Source organism: Arachis ipaensis, chromosome B10 (assembly GCF_059453495.1).
Source record: "Arachis ipaensis isolate K30076 ecotype BB chromosome B10, ASM5945349v1, whole genome shotgun sequence".
NCBI lineage: Eukaryota > Viridiplantae > Streptophyta > Magnoliopsida > Fabales > Fabaceae > Arachis > Arachis ipaensis.
The window spans coordinates 83,179,485-83,191,443 of record NC_142435.1 but is presented as its reverse complement, the minus strand read 5'-3'; the positions used below and the strand labels follow the sequence as shown (position 1 = coordinate 83,191,443).

The following is an 11,959-nucleotide window of genomic DNA, read 5'->3' as shown; positions in this document are numbered from 1 at the left end:
AGCTTGCATTCCATTCAGACTCTGAGAAATCATATTGACTTGCTGAGTCAATATTTTATTGTGAGCCAATATGGCATTCAGAGTATCAATTTCAAGAACTCCCTTCTTCTGAGGTGTCCCATTACTCACAGGATTTCTCTCAGAAGTGTACATGAACTGGTTATTAGCAACCATGTTAATGAGTTCTTGAGCTTCTGCAGGCGCTTTCTTTAGGTGAATGGATCCACCTGTAGAAGTATCCAATGCCATCTTAGCTAATTCAGACAGACCATCATAGAATATATCCAGGATGGTCCATTCTGAAAGCATGTCAGAAGGACACTTTTTGGTCAGTTCCTTGTATCTCTCCCAAGCTTCATAGAGGGATTTACCTTCTTTCTGTCTGAAGGTTTGAACATCCACTCTAAGCTTACTCAGCTTTTGAGGAGGAAAGAACTTGGCTAAGAAAGCCTTGACCAGCTTATCCCAAGAGTTCAGGCTATCCTTAGGTTGAGAGTCCAACCATATTCTAGCTCTGTCTCTCACAGCAAACGGGAAAAGTATGAGCCTGTAGAATTCAGGATCTACTCCATTAGTCTTAACAGTGTCACATATCTGCAAGAATTCAGTTAAGAACTGAAAGGGATCTTCAGATGGAAGTCCATGAAACTTGCAGTTTTGTTGCATCAAAGAAACTAATTAAGGTTTAAGCTCAAAGTTGTTTGCTCCAATGGTAGGAATTGAGATGCTTCTTCCATGTAAATTGCAATTAGGTGCAGTGAAGTCACCAAGAGGAAGAGGGGGTTCAAATTTGGGTGAGATGAAGTGTTAGTAGATGAATAAATAAATAAAAGGAGATGAGAGAGAAAGAGGATTTTCGAAAATAAAAATTTGAAAAGGGGTTAGTGATTTTCGAAAATTAGAAAAAAGTTAAAATTAAAATTAAAAATTGAAACAATTAATTAATTAAAAAGAATTTTTGAAAAAGAGGGAAGTATTTTCGAAAATTAGAGAGGGATAGTTAGTTAGGTAGTTTTGAAAAAGATAAGAAACAAACAAAAAGTTAATTAGTTACTTGAAACAAATTTGAAAATCAATTTTGAAAAGGTAAGAAGATAAGAAGTTAGAAAAGATATTTTAAAATCAAATTTTTGAAAAATATATGTTTTAAAAGGATATGATTAAAAAGATATGAAAAAAAAGATATTTTTGAAAAGATATGATTGAAATTAGTTTTGAAAAAGATTTTATTTTTAAAATCACAATTAATGACTTGATTCACAAGAAATCACAAGATATGATTCTAGAACTTAAAGTTTGAATCTTTCTTAACAAGTAAGTAACAAACTTGAAATTTTTGAATCAAAACATTAATTGTTGAGGATATTTTCGAAAATTATGAGATAAAATAAGATAAAAAAAAAATTTTTTGAAAAATATTTTTATAATTTTCGAAAATAAATAAGAAAAATGAAAAAGATTTGATTTTTGAAAAAGATTTTGAAAAGATAAGATTTTTAAATTGAAAATTTGATTTGACTCATAAGAAACAATTGAATTTTAAAAATTTTTGAAAAAGTCAATCCAAATTTTCGAAATTTATGAGAGAAAAAAGGAAAGATATTTTTTTGATTTTTGAATTCTTAATGATGAGAGAGAAAAACATAAAAAATGACTCACAACATGAAAATTATGAATCAAAACACATGATGAATGCAAGAACACTATGAATGTAAAGATGTTACCAAGAACACTTTGAAGATCATGATGAATATCAAGAACATATTTTTGAAAAATTTTTTATGCAAAAAAAACATGCAAGACACCAAACTTAGAAATTTTTCATGTATAGACACTATGAACGCAAGAATGCATATGAAAAAGAAGAAAAGACACAAAACAAGAAAATATGAAGATCAAACAAGAAGACTGGCCAAGAACAACTTGAAGATCATGAAGAACACTATGAATGCATGAATTTTCGAAAAATGCATAAATTTTTAGAAAAAATGCAATTGACACCAAACTTTAAAATTGACTCAAGACTCAAACAAGAAATACAAAATATTTTTGATTTTTATGATTTTATGAATTTTTTTTTTTTTTGGATTTTTTTCAAAAATTAATGTGAAAAAGAAAAATAAGGATTCCAAAATTTTTAAGAAGAATTCCATGAATCTTTCAATATTAGCCCAAAGCTCCAATCAAAGGGTTGGACATGGCTTAATAGCCAGGCAGCTTTAGGATATAAATCAGGCATGCAACAGCTAATATTCAAATTAACTTGCCTCTATGCTGATGGTTGGAAGCCCCTATCTAAAAGAATTAGACCTGGCTTTACAGCCAGCCAGGCTTCAACATGCTTCATGAAACACTAGAATTTATTCTTAAAAATTTAGAATAATTTTCGAAAACAGATGAGAAATTTTTTGAAAGATTTTTGAAAAATTTTTTGAAAACTTTTTGAAAATAAAATAAGAAGAAAATTACCCAATCTGAGCAACACGATGAACCGTCAGTTGTCCAAACTCGAACAATCCCCGGCAACGGCGCCAAAAACTTGGTATGTGAAATTGTTACTCTGAGGTTGTAAAATTTGTTGCTCGTTCTCTCCCTGGCAATGGCGCCAATAACTGGTGCACAATACCATGGTCGAAACATAACTTCACAACTTCACACAACTAACCAGCAAGTGCACTGGGTCATCCAAGTAATAAAACCTTACGTGAGTAAGGGTCAATCCCACGGAGATTGTTGGTATGAAGCAAGTTATGGTCATCTTTTAAATCTCAGTCAGGCGGATATCAAATGGTTATGGAGTTTTCGAATAGTAATAATAAATAAACAGAAAATAAAGATAGAAATACTTATGTAATTCATTGGTGAGAATTTCAGATAAGCGTATAGAGATGATTTCGTTCCTCTGAATCTCTGCTTTCCCGCTGTCTTCATCCAATCAGTCTTACCCCTTTCCATGGCAAACTTTATGTAAGGGCAACACCGTTGTCAATGGTTACATCCCATCCTCTCTGTGAAAATGGTCCGATGCGCTGTCACTGCATGGCTAATCATCTGGAGGTTCTCGATCATACTGGAATAGGATTTACTATCCTTTTGTGTCTGTCACTACGCCCAGCACTCGCGAGTTTGAAGTTCGTCACAGTCATTCAATCCCTGAATCCTACTCGGAATACCACAGACAAGGTTTAGACTTTCCAGATTCTCGTGAATGCCGCCATCAATCTAGCTTATACCACGAAGATTCTGATTAAGAGATCCAAGAGATAATCATCCAATCTAAGGTGGAACGGAAGTGGTTGTCAGGCACGCGTTCGTATGGGAATGATGATGATTGTCACGTTCATCACATTCATATTGAATTGCGAATGAATATCTTAGAAGCGGAATAAGTTGAGTTGAATAGAGAAACAGTAGTACTTTGCATTAAATCATGAGGAACAATAGAGCTCCACACCTTAATCTATGGAGTGCAGAAACTCTACCATTGAAAATACATAAGTAATAAGGTCCAGGCATGGCCGAATGGCCAGCCCCCAAACGTGATCAATATGATCTAAAAGATGAACTAAAAATCATAAGATAATCCAAAGATCAAAATACAATAGTAAAAAGTCCTATTTATACTAAACTAGTTACTAGGGTTTACAGAAGTAAGTAATTGATGCATAAATCCACTTTCGGGGCCCATTTGGTGTGTGCTTGGGCTGAGCTTGAAGTGTACACGTGGAGAGGTCATTCTTGGAGTTGAACGACAGTTTGTAACGTGTTTCTGGCGTTCAACTCTGGCTTGTGACGTGTTTCTGGCGTTTAACTCCAGACTGCAGCGTAGAACTGGCGTTCAACGCCCTTTTGCATCGTCTAAACTCGGCCAAAGTATGGACTATTATATATTGCTGGAAAGCCCTGGATGTCTACTTTCCAACTCAATTAGAAGCGCGCCATTTTGAGTTCTGGAGCTCCAGAAAATCCACTTTGAGTGCAGGGAGGTCAGAATCCAACAGCATCAGCAGTCCTTCTTCTACCTCTGAATCTGATTTTTGCTCAAGTCCCTCAATTTCAGCCAGAAAATACCTGAAAACACAGAAAAATACACAAACTCATAGTAAAGTCCAGAAATGTGAATTTAGCATAAAAACTAATAAATACATCCCTAAAAGTAACTAGATCCTACTAAAAACATACTAAAAACAATGCCAAAAAGCGTATAAATTATCCGCTCATCACCTTGTCTCTTAGTTTTTAAATGGCCTCTCTTGGTCTTAGTCTCTTTTACCCCTTGTTCTTGCACAACTCACAACAACCCTTATGGAGACAAACTATTCTTTTTTTGATGTTGAAAAGACTTAAAATTAACATTGCATTTTCTTTCTTGTACTTCAAAGGACTCACAAAAGACTTCAGGGCATAAAAAAAAGCTTTAAACATAAACTATCCTAGCATTACTATTTATTCTCAAACAGAAATTAAAACATAAAGAAAACTTAAACAGAATTCAGAATTTAGAGAGTGTCAACCATGGGACTTAACCACCTTGAGCAGCTTCAGTTCGTTGGCCCTTTTCCTTTGTCTTTCTTTTTGGAGGGGGAGGAGTCATATTTCTTGAAGGATCCCTCTTGTGCCTTTTTGTCCTTAGGCTTCCAAAATCCTAGCCTTCTCATATAGGATTTCACATTTTCTTTGTGCTGGTATGCTATTTCTTCCTGCTTTGCACTGAGTTCCTCCATCTTCTGCATATAGGTAGGATAACTGGGATTCATGTTGGCTACTGTATTGCACAAGTAGGTCAATTTTATTTGTACGTAGCAGTCATATTCCCCTCTTGCTACAGTTCTTGCTTCATAAAGATGCTTGAACTCAGCAAGGCCCCCCATTTGATGTAGTTGTTGTTCCAAAATCATTCTTAGGCTGCCTTGCATCTCTCCCCAGTTGATTTGGTCTTGCTGCTCCTTCAGGTGTTCCATACTTCCTTGGAGTTGTTGTATATTCTCATTCACTTAGTCCCATTGCTTTTGTTGATTATCCTTGAGTTGGTTGACATCTTCTCTCAGATGATGTAGGTCTTCCTTCATTTGGTGTACGTCTCCTTGCAGTTGTTCCCAGTTGAATCCTTCAGGAAATTGTTGGTATTATTGGTCTGGTGGTGGTTGGAGTGCTAGGAAATGTGGTTGCTCTTCGACTTCTTCCTCTTGTTGTGGCTGCCCTTGTGGTATATGAGCATGATCTCTATGCTCCCTTCTCCTCTCAAGTGGGTTGACAGTCACCACTTTGGCCATCTTCTTGGCAGTTATGGGCTTTTCTTGTTCTACTAGCACTTTATCAATAATTTTCTCTACCCCTGCTTCATCACACAGCCTTTGGATGATGCTGGGGAATGCCAACCTTGAGCTCTATGCTCCCTTCTCCTCTCATTATGCTGTATATGAGCACAGCTCTCTCTTTAGTTATCTCTGAAGTGTTGGATGTGGGAATTAGAAACCTTCTCATAAAATCCAGCCACCCTCTAGCTTGGGGGCTCAAATCCCTTCTTCTCAGCTGATTGGGCCTCTCATCCTTGTCGTTTATCCATTGCACATTCAGCACACAAATCTCATTGAGGATTTCATAAAATATTGTTGCTCCGGGTGGAGTTTGTCCAATTCACCGTTAGCATCCTCTCTATGTTGGAGGGGCTATAATCAATGGCCTTTTCCCTCACAGAGCTGAGATAGTCATAGGCTTGCCTACGTTGAGGTACAGCATTGGCATAGAACTCTCTCACCAAGCATTCCACCACGTTCCTTAGTGTGTTGCACAAGAGTGCCCAGCCTCTATTGTTTATCCCCCTATTGATCTCAGGGTGCTCGTTCCTTCCCAGCTGGGAACCAACCTCTGGGATAATTTGTCTCTCACTCACCCAACCATAAAATTGGTTTTGGTTGAATGATGAGAGGAACTTGTACTCATTGAATCTTGAACTTGAGGATCCAGAAATTGGTTCCTTGGCCTTTCTTTTCTTTGATGATGAGGCTCTTGGTGGTGCCATTGGGGTGAGAAAAGGGTGCTTGAAGGTTTAAAGAAGGTTGGGGAATATTGCAAGAGAATAAGCAAAACACAGTTTTACTCCAACACCAAACTTAGGACTTGATTGTCCCAATCAAGAAAAGAAAAAGAAAAGGAAAAGAAAGGTAAGGGGAAGAGAGGAAGAAAGTGTGGGGGTTCTTTTGTGTATGAGGTTGAGGTTTACTTTGTGAAGGGAGGTGGGAAAGTGAGGGGCTTTTTATAGGGGTGGAAAGTGTACTCTGGATGGTGGGAAGTGAAAGCACTTCAATGTTTTCTCACTTGGGAAGTAGCGCCTAGCGTGGGAAGAGGCGCCAACCCTAATCCCTTTTGGCTTCTTGCAAGTGTTAAGTTCCAAAGTGCAAGTACAATTTGAATTCTTGCTTTTTGAGATATCAATCATGTGGGTCCTATTCTCTCTCCTAAAAATAAAACCGAAAACCCCAACAGTAATGACAAAGAACCCTTTACATTTCTCATAGTGTGAACCAATGAAATAGCAACTGATGAGTGTCCTTTAGGACACCAACCTTAATCCTATTGCATCATAATAAATTTGGTTCATCATTGGGCTTTAATGTGTTTATGAGGGTGAATTAATTTTCATCCTTTCGCATTCTTTCACCCCTAACCTCCTTCAGAACACATTTAAAACCAACTTTTATGTGTTCACCAATTTATTAAATGCTTTTAACTTGGATGGCATTGGGCTTGCTAGGTGATCTTCGTGTGGTGGTGGGCACACCAAACTTAATCCATGGGCTTACTCTTTAAATTAATTCATTCAATTGGTTGTAAGCCTAGATTAAGTGGGTTAGTGGCCAGACCAAACCTAGCTTTTTAGCTAGTTCTCAGTCCAATTACTCATCATTAGTACATATATTCATCAAATTGCATTTCCAGAATAAAAGAAAACAAAATGTAAGCCTTTTCTAACTACCAAAAACTGATATTAAAACTTCCTAATCTACCACCTACAATCTATCTCTAGAAGGCAATGAAACACAAATATTAAACTGAAACTTAAACTTCCTAAATTGGCAAATTTTTAACTACTTCTAAGAAAGCAATAAATCAAAAGGATATAAAGTGTTGGGGTGCCTCCCAACTAGTGCTTCTTTATCGTCACTAGCTTGACGTTCTTCCATTCTCAGCTGTGGTTGTAGCTCACTCTCTTCTCATCCAGTGAGTCTCCTAGGTAATGCTTGAGTCTATGGCTGATGAATCCACATTTCATGATATTTATTTGCTCTATTTGGGTGGATTTCATCAACTTTTCCTACACTTATTCCTCTAAATAGCATAGTTTTGTAATTCTCCCTAGATTTGTGCTTAATTGTGAAAACATGCTTTTTAGGCCTTAAAATAGCTAAATTTTATTTCACTTTTATTCCATTCGATGCCTTGATGTGGTTGATGAGTGATTTCAGGATTACGAGGCTAATATGGAAGGGAGAAGTGATGGAAAAGCATGCACAAAGGGAGAAAACATGAAGAAAACAAAGGAGAAGCACACATTGGAGTGTGCGTGCGCACAACCACCTGTGCATATGCACAAAAACCGCAAAACCATGTGTGCGTACGCATGACCACCTGTGCGTACGCACAAGCGGAAAATCAGCATGTGTGCATGCATTCGCACACGTCCCAGCCCGTGACTCATTTAATGGAAATCGCTGGGGCGATTTCTGGGCCTCTAGAACCCAGGTTTTGAAGTTTTTGATGCTGATTCTCCCTATATTAAGCAAGGCCTCACTCCATTTGAAGGGGGAGCAATTAGGGTAGATTTTTATCATGTAGTTCATTTTCTAGAGAGAGAAGCTCCCCTTTCTCTCTAGAAATTAGGGTTCTTAGTTTACTTTCCTTGTAATTTGCCTTTTTAATTCTTGTTTTACTTTAATTTCTTCTACCCTTCCTTATTCTATTGTCTTAATTTCATTATTTTATCTTGTCACTTTCTCCATTTTTGCCACTTTTATGTATTTTCACTCTTGTTACTTTAATTTACATTTAATGCAATTTTATGTTTCATGCCTCTTTATTGCTTTATTGAGTTGCTATCTTTATTTCCCTTGCAATTGGTAGTTGTAGCATTTATTATTTCTTGTCATTTACCATGCTTTCTTTTCATGCCCACCAAGTGTTTGATAAAATGCTTGGTTGGATTTTTGCATAGCTTTTCTCACTCTTTGTTGAGAAATTGTGTGGTTTGGGTGAACTTGAGTGGTGGATGTCCATTCCATATTGTGTGAGGGTTGTTAATTCATTTGGTTTCCACTAACGCTAATCTTTCACTAAGTTAATTAGTGAGTTGATTAGGACTCGTGGATTGAAATTAATTATGCCTAATTGACTTATTCTCGATGTAGGATTGACTAATTGGGATTAATCTACACATAATTACCATGTTTGTGGTCCACAACTATGATAGGAATCCTTAATTAACCAATTCTCACCAGGATTCCTTTTTAGCTTTCAATTGCCATCTTCATTGCTTTTACTTGCTTTGACTTCTACTTTCTTGCATGCCAAGTTACCCTTTTGTACTCTAATTTCTTGCCATTTACATTGCTTGCTCTCTCTTACATTCACAACCCCCCAATTCCCTCTTTCTGGTGCATCTCCTTCTTGTTAAGGAGGTTGGGCTTGAATGGCTGAGACTTGATTCTTCTCCATCTTCTTGTTCAAAGCTGTTAGTTGTGCAATGATCACTTTGTTTTGGGCTAACAAGGCATCCATGGAATTGAGCTCAATTACTCCTCTCTTTTGAGTTCTATCTGAAGCATAGAAATACTCATTCTCAGCCATCGTCTCTATGACATCTATGGCTTCTTCAATGATTTTCTTCTTGTTGAGTGAGCCTCATGAAGAATGATCTATTGATTGCTTTGACTCATATAATAGCCCTTCATAGAAGATGTGTAGTTGTACCCACTCATTGAATATATCCGGTGGACATTTCATTGTCAAATCTTTGAACCTCTCCCAGGCCTCATAAAGTGTTTCATCATCTTGCTGTCTGAAAGTTTGCACCTCGGCTCTTAGTCTATTAACTCTCTGTGGAGGGTAGAATCTTGCTAGAAACTTGTTCACAACATCATCCCATGTAGTTAAGCTCTCCTTGGAAAATGCTTCTAGCTACTTTGCTGCCTTATCTTTGAGTGAGAAAGGGAACAAAGGTAGCTTGTAGGTGTCAGAGTGTACACCATTGGACTTTACAGTGTCACAGATCCTCAAGAATGTAGTAAGATGTTGGTTTGGGTCCTCTTGAGCACCTTCTCCTCATGAACAATTATTCTGGACAAGTGTGATGAGTTAAGGTTTCAACTCAAAATTGTTAGCATGGATTGTTGGCTTCAGAATGCTACTGCCACAGTTTCCTAGATTTAGGTTGATGTAGGAGCCTAAGACTCTCCTCTCTTGTCCAACATGATTGCCAGTATCCTCTCCAACATTGTTATATACCTCTTCCTCTATAGTGGTTCTCAGATCTTCCTCTACTACTTCCTCTCCAACTATGCCTTTGCCTATTGCCTCTTTCCTTAATCTCAGGAGGGTCCTCTCAGGTTCACTATCGAAGAAGGATAAAGTTTTTTCCCTTCTACCTGTCATACATTCAACAAACGGCAAGCAGAGGGCAAGTGAAGAAATCACTCTTGTCAATATTAGTTGTTAGCTTGGTTGATGCAATTAATCAAACAGTTAGAAGAATGGAAATATGAACAATGAATGACAAAATTAATCAAAGTAAAAAAGAAAACAGAATAGCAAGAAAAATTGAAAGAGTAAAAAAAATAGCAAGGTAATTAAATTGCTTAATCTAGTTCTCCAATCAATTTAGTCATTGTCAAAATCAAACCAATCACCGTCAACGTCGCCATAAAACTTTATGAACAGAATTCACTCCCCATACAAAAATTGATGAATCCGTTCTTTTGGCAAGCGCACCAAAATTATCGTCAAGTAATAACCCACAGTGGAGTGGGATCGTATCCACATAGATTGGTAGATTTGAGCAATTTTAATCAATTGGTGAATTAGTCAAGCTAAACAAAAGAGATTGTGATTGCAGAATTATAAATGGGCAGAAACATAAATGACTCAAAGGTAAATAAAAGCAGTGAAGTGCAGAAAAAGAAATGGCAATAATGTAAAGTGCAGAAACATAATTGACTTAATTGTAAATGGGAAAGTGATAAACCCCTATTTTGTGGTTTATCTTGTGCTTATTTTGGGGAATTTTATCAACATTTCTCACACTAATTCGGAAGAAATGCATGGTTTTGTGATCACTTCCCAATATTGCTCCATGATGGAAAACATGCTTATTTTGCCTTAAAATTGCCTTATTTTAATCCTCTTCTATTGCCATTCGATGCCGTGATGTATTTGTTGAGTAATTTCAGGAGTTATAGGGTAGGAATGACTTAGAAGAGAGGGAGAAAGCATGTACAAAAAGGGAGGAACATGAAGAATTGAGATCTTGGAAAAAGCAGCATTGGCGCGCCCACGCACTCCACGCGCACGCGTGGATGAGGTTGGCTGGAAGGGGCGCGCAAGGATGGACGCATCCGCGCAGATCAGAAGATTCCTATCGACGTGCATGCATGCTTGGCACGCATGCGTGGGTCGCAAAAGCAATCGGTGCGCACGCACACATGGCGCGCACGCGTGGGAAGCTGCACGTGACCTCATTAAAGGAAATCGTGCCTGGCAATTTCTAAGGCTCATGAGGCCCAATTCCAAGTTGTTTCTGCATGGAAAAGACCCAAGGATGCTAGAAGAAAGGGGGGATCAATCATTTTACACTAGGACATAATTTTTAGCTAGTTTTTGGGTTCTTGGGTGATTCTAGAGAGAGAAACCCTTGTTACTCTCTAGATCTAGTTTTAATCTGATCTTCCCTTGTTGATTTATGAATTGGATCTTGTTAATTGCTAGTTTTAATTGTTCAATTTGAATTCCTTGCTACAATTTTGCTTATATCTTGTGATAGTTTATGAATCCTTGTTACTTGTCATTTTATACCCATTTCATGAATGTTCTGATTATTGACTTGTTGATATTACATTGATGATTTCTATGTTTAGTCTTGTTGTTTTGATGATTGTATGTTGATAATTGTTAGTGGGTATTTGTAGATTCCAATTTAATTGTTATTTTGAACATGTCTTTTGTTAATGCTTACCATGTGTTCGATGAATTGTTTACTTTGATTATGGAGTAGTTTTCTTTACTCTTGGCCTAGGTTAAGGGAATTGGGTAAACTTGAGTCATTGGGTCTAATGGATTTGATGATTTGGGAGCCCTTGGTGGTCAATTTGATACTCATTGACGCCAACCCACTACTAATCTAATTAGTAGGTAGGTTGGGACTTATGGGTTGATGTGATCAAAGCCATTTGACGTACTTCAAGTCTAGGAGTAGATATCACGTACTTAAGACATTGAGGGTAGACTTAATGAGCTTGGTTCCTTATAATTGTCAACATATGGTTGTTAGACAAGGATGGTGATCCCAATTCCCATGCCTAGCCAAGAGTTGTTTTTATTATTCATATTTGAAAACCAACTTTCTCAATTATTTGCTTTAGTTATAGTTACTTGTTTGGTTTATAATAGAATTAAGTGGAATGTTACTTATTCATTGGAATTGCTCATGTTTTGCTTAGTTAATTGAATTAGTATGTTGCAATTTAAGATTACTTGCTTGTTAAGATTCCCATTTATTTTCATGCTCATAACTCACAAACCCGGATTTCTAACTAATGTTGAACCATATGTTTGCCCATTCCTTTTGAGATGACCCAAGGTTTGAATACTTCGGTTATTTCTATTGGGGTTGAACTTGTGACTACCAAATCCCTCTTCTAAATTTGACACCCGAGGATTGTTGTTGGTAGAGCTATACTTGCAACGCAAT

The 11,959-nt window shown here is 37.2% G+C and overlaps 2 non-coding genes across 2 annotated transcripts; both read left to right on the top strand.

The window, feature by feature from the left end:
• The first annotated feature begins 303 nt into the window (after positions 1–303).
• On the top strand, positions 304–411 carry LOC148580646 (small nucleolar RNA R71). Its single transcript, XR_015894524.1, has one exon. It is a non-coding gene; the product is annotated as a small nucleolar RNA R71 (small nucleolar RNA).
• An 8,566-nt stretch (positions 412–8,977) lies between these two features.
• On the top strand, positions 8,978–9,084 carry LOC148580645 (small nucleolar RNA R71). Its single transcript, XR_015896543.1, has one exon. It is a non-coding gene; the product is annotated as a small nucleolar RNA R71 (small nucleolar RNA).
• Positions 9,085–11,959: the final 2,875 nt, after the last annotated feature.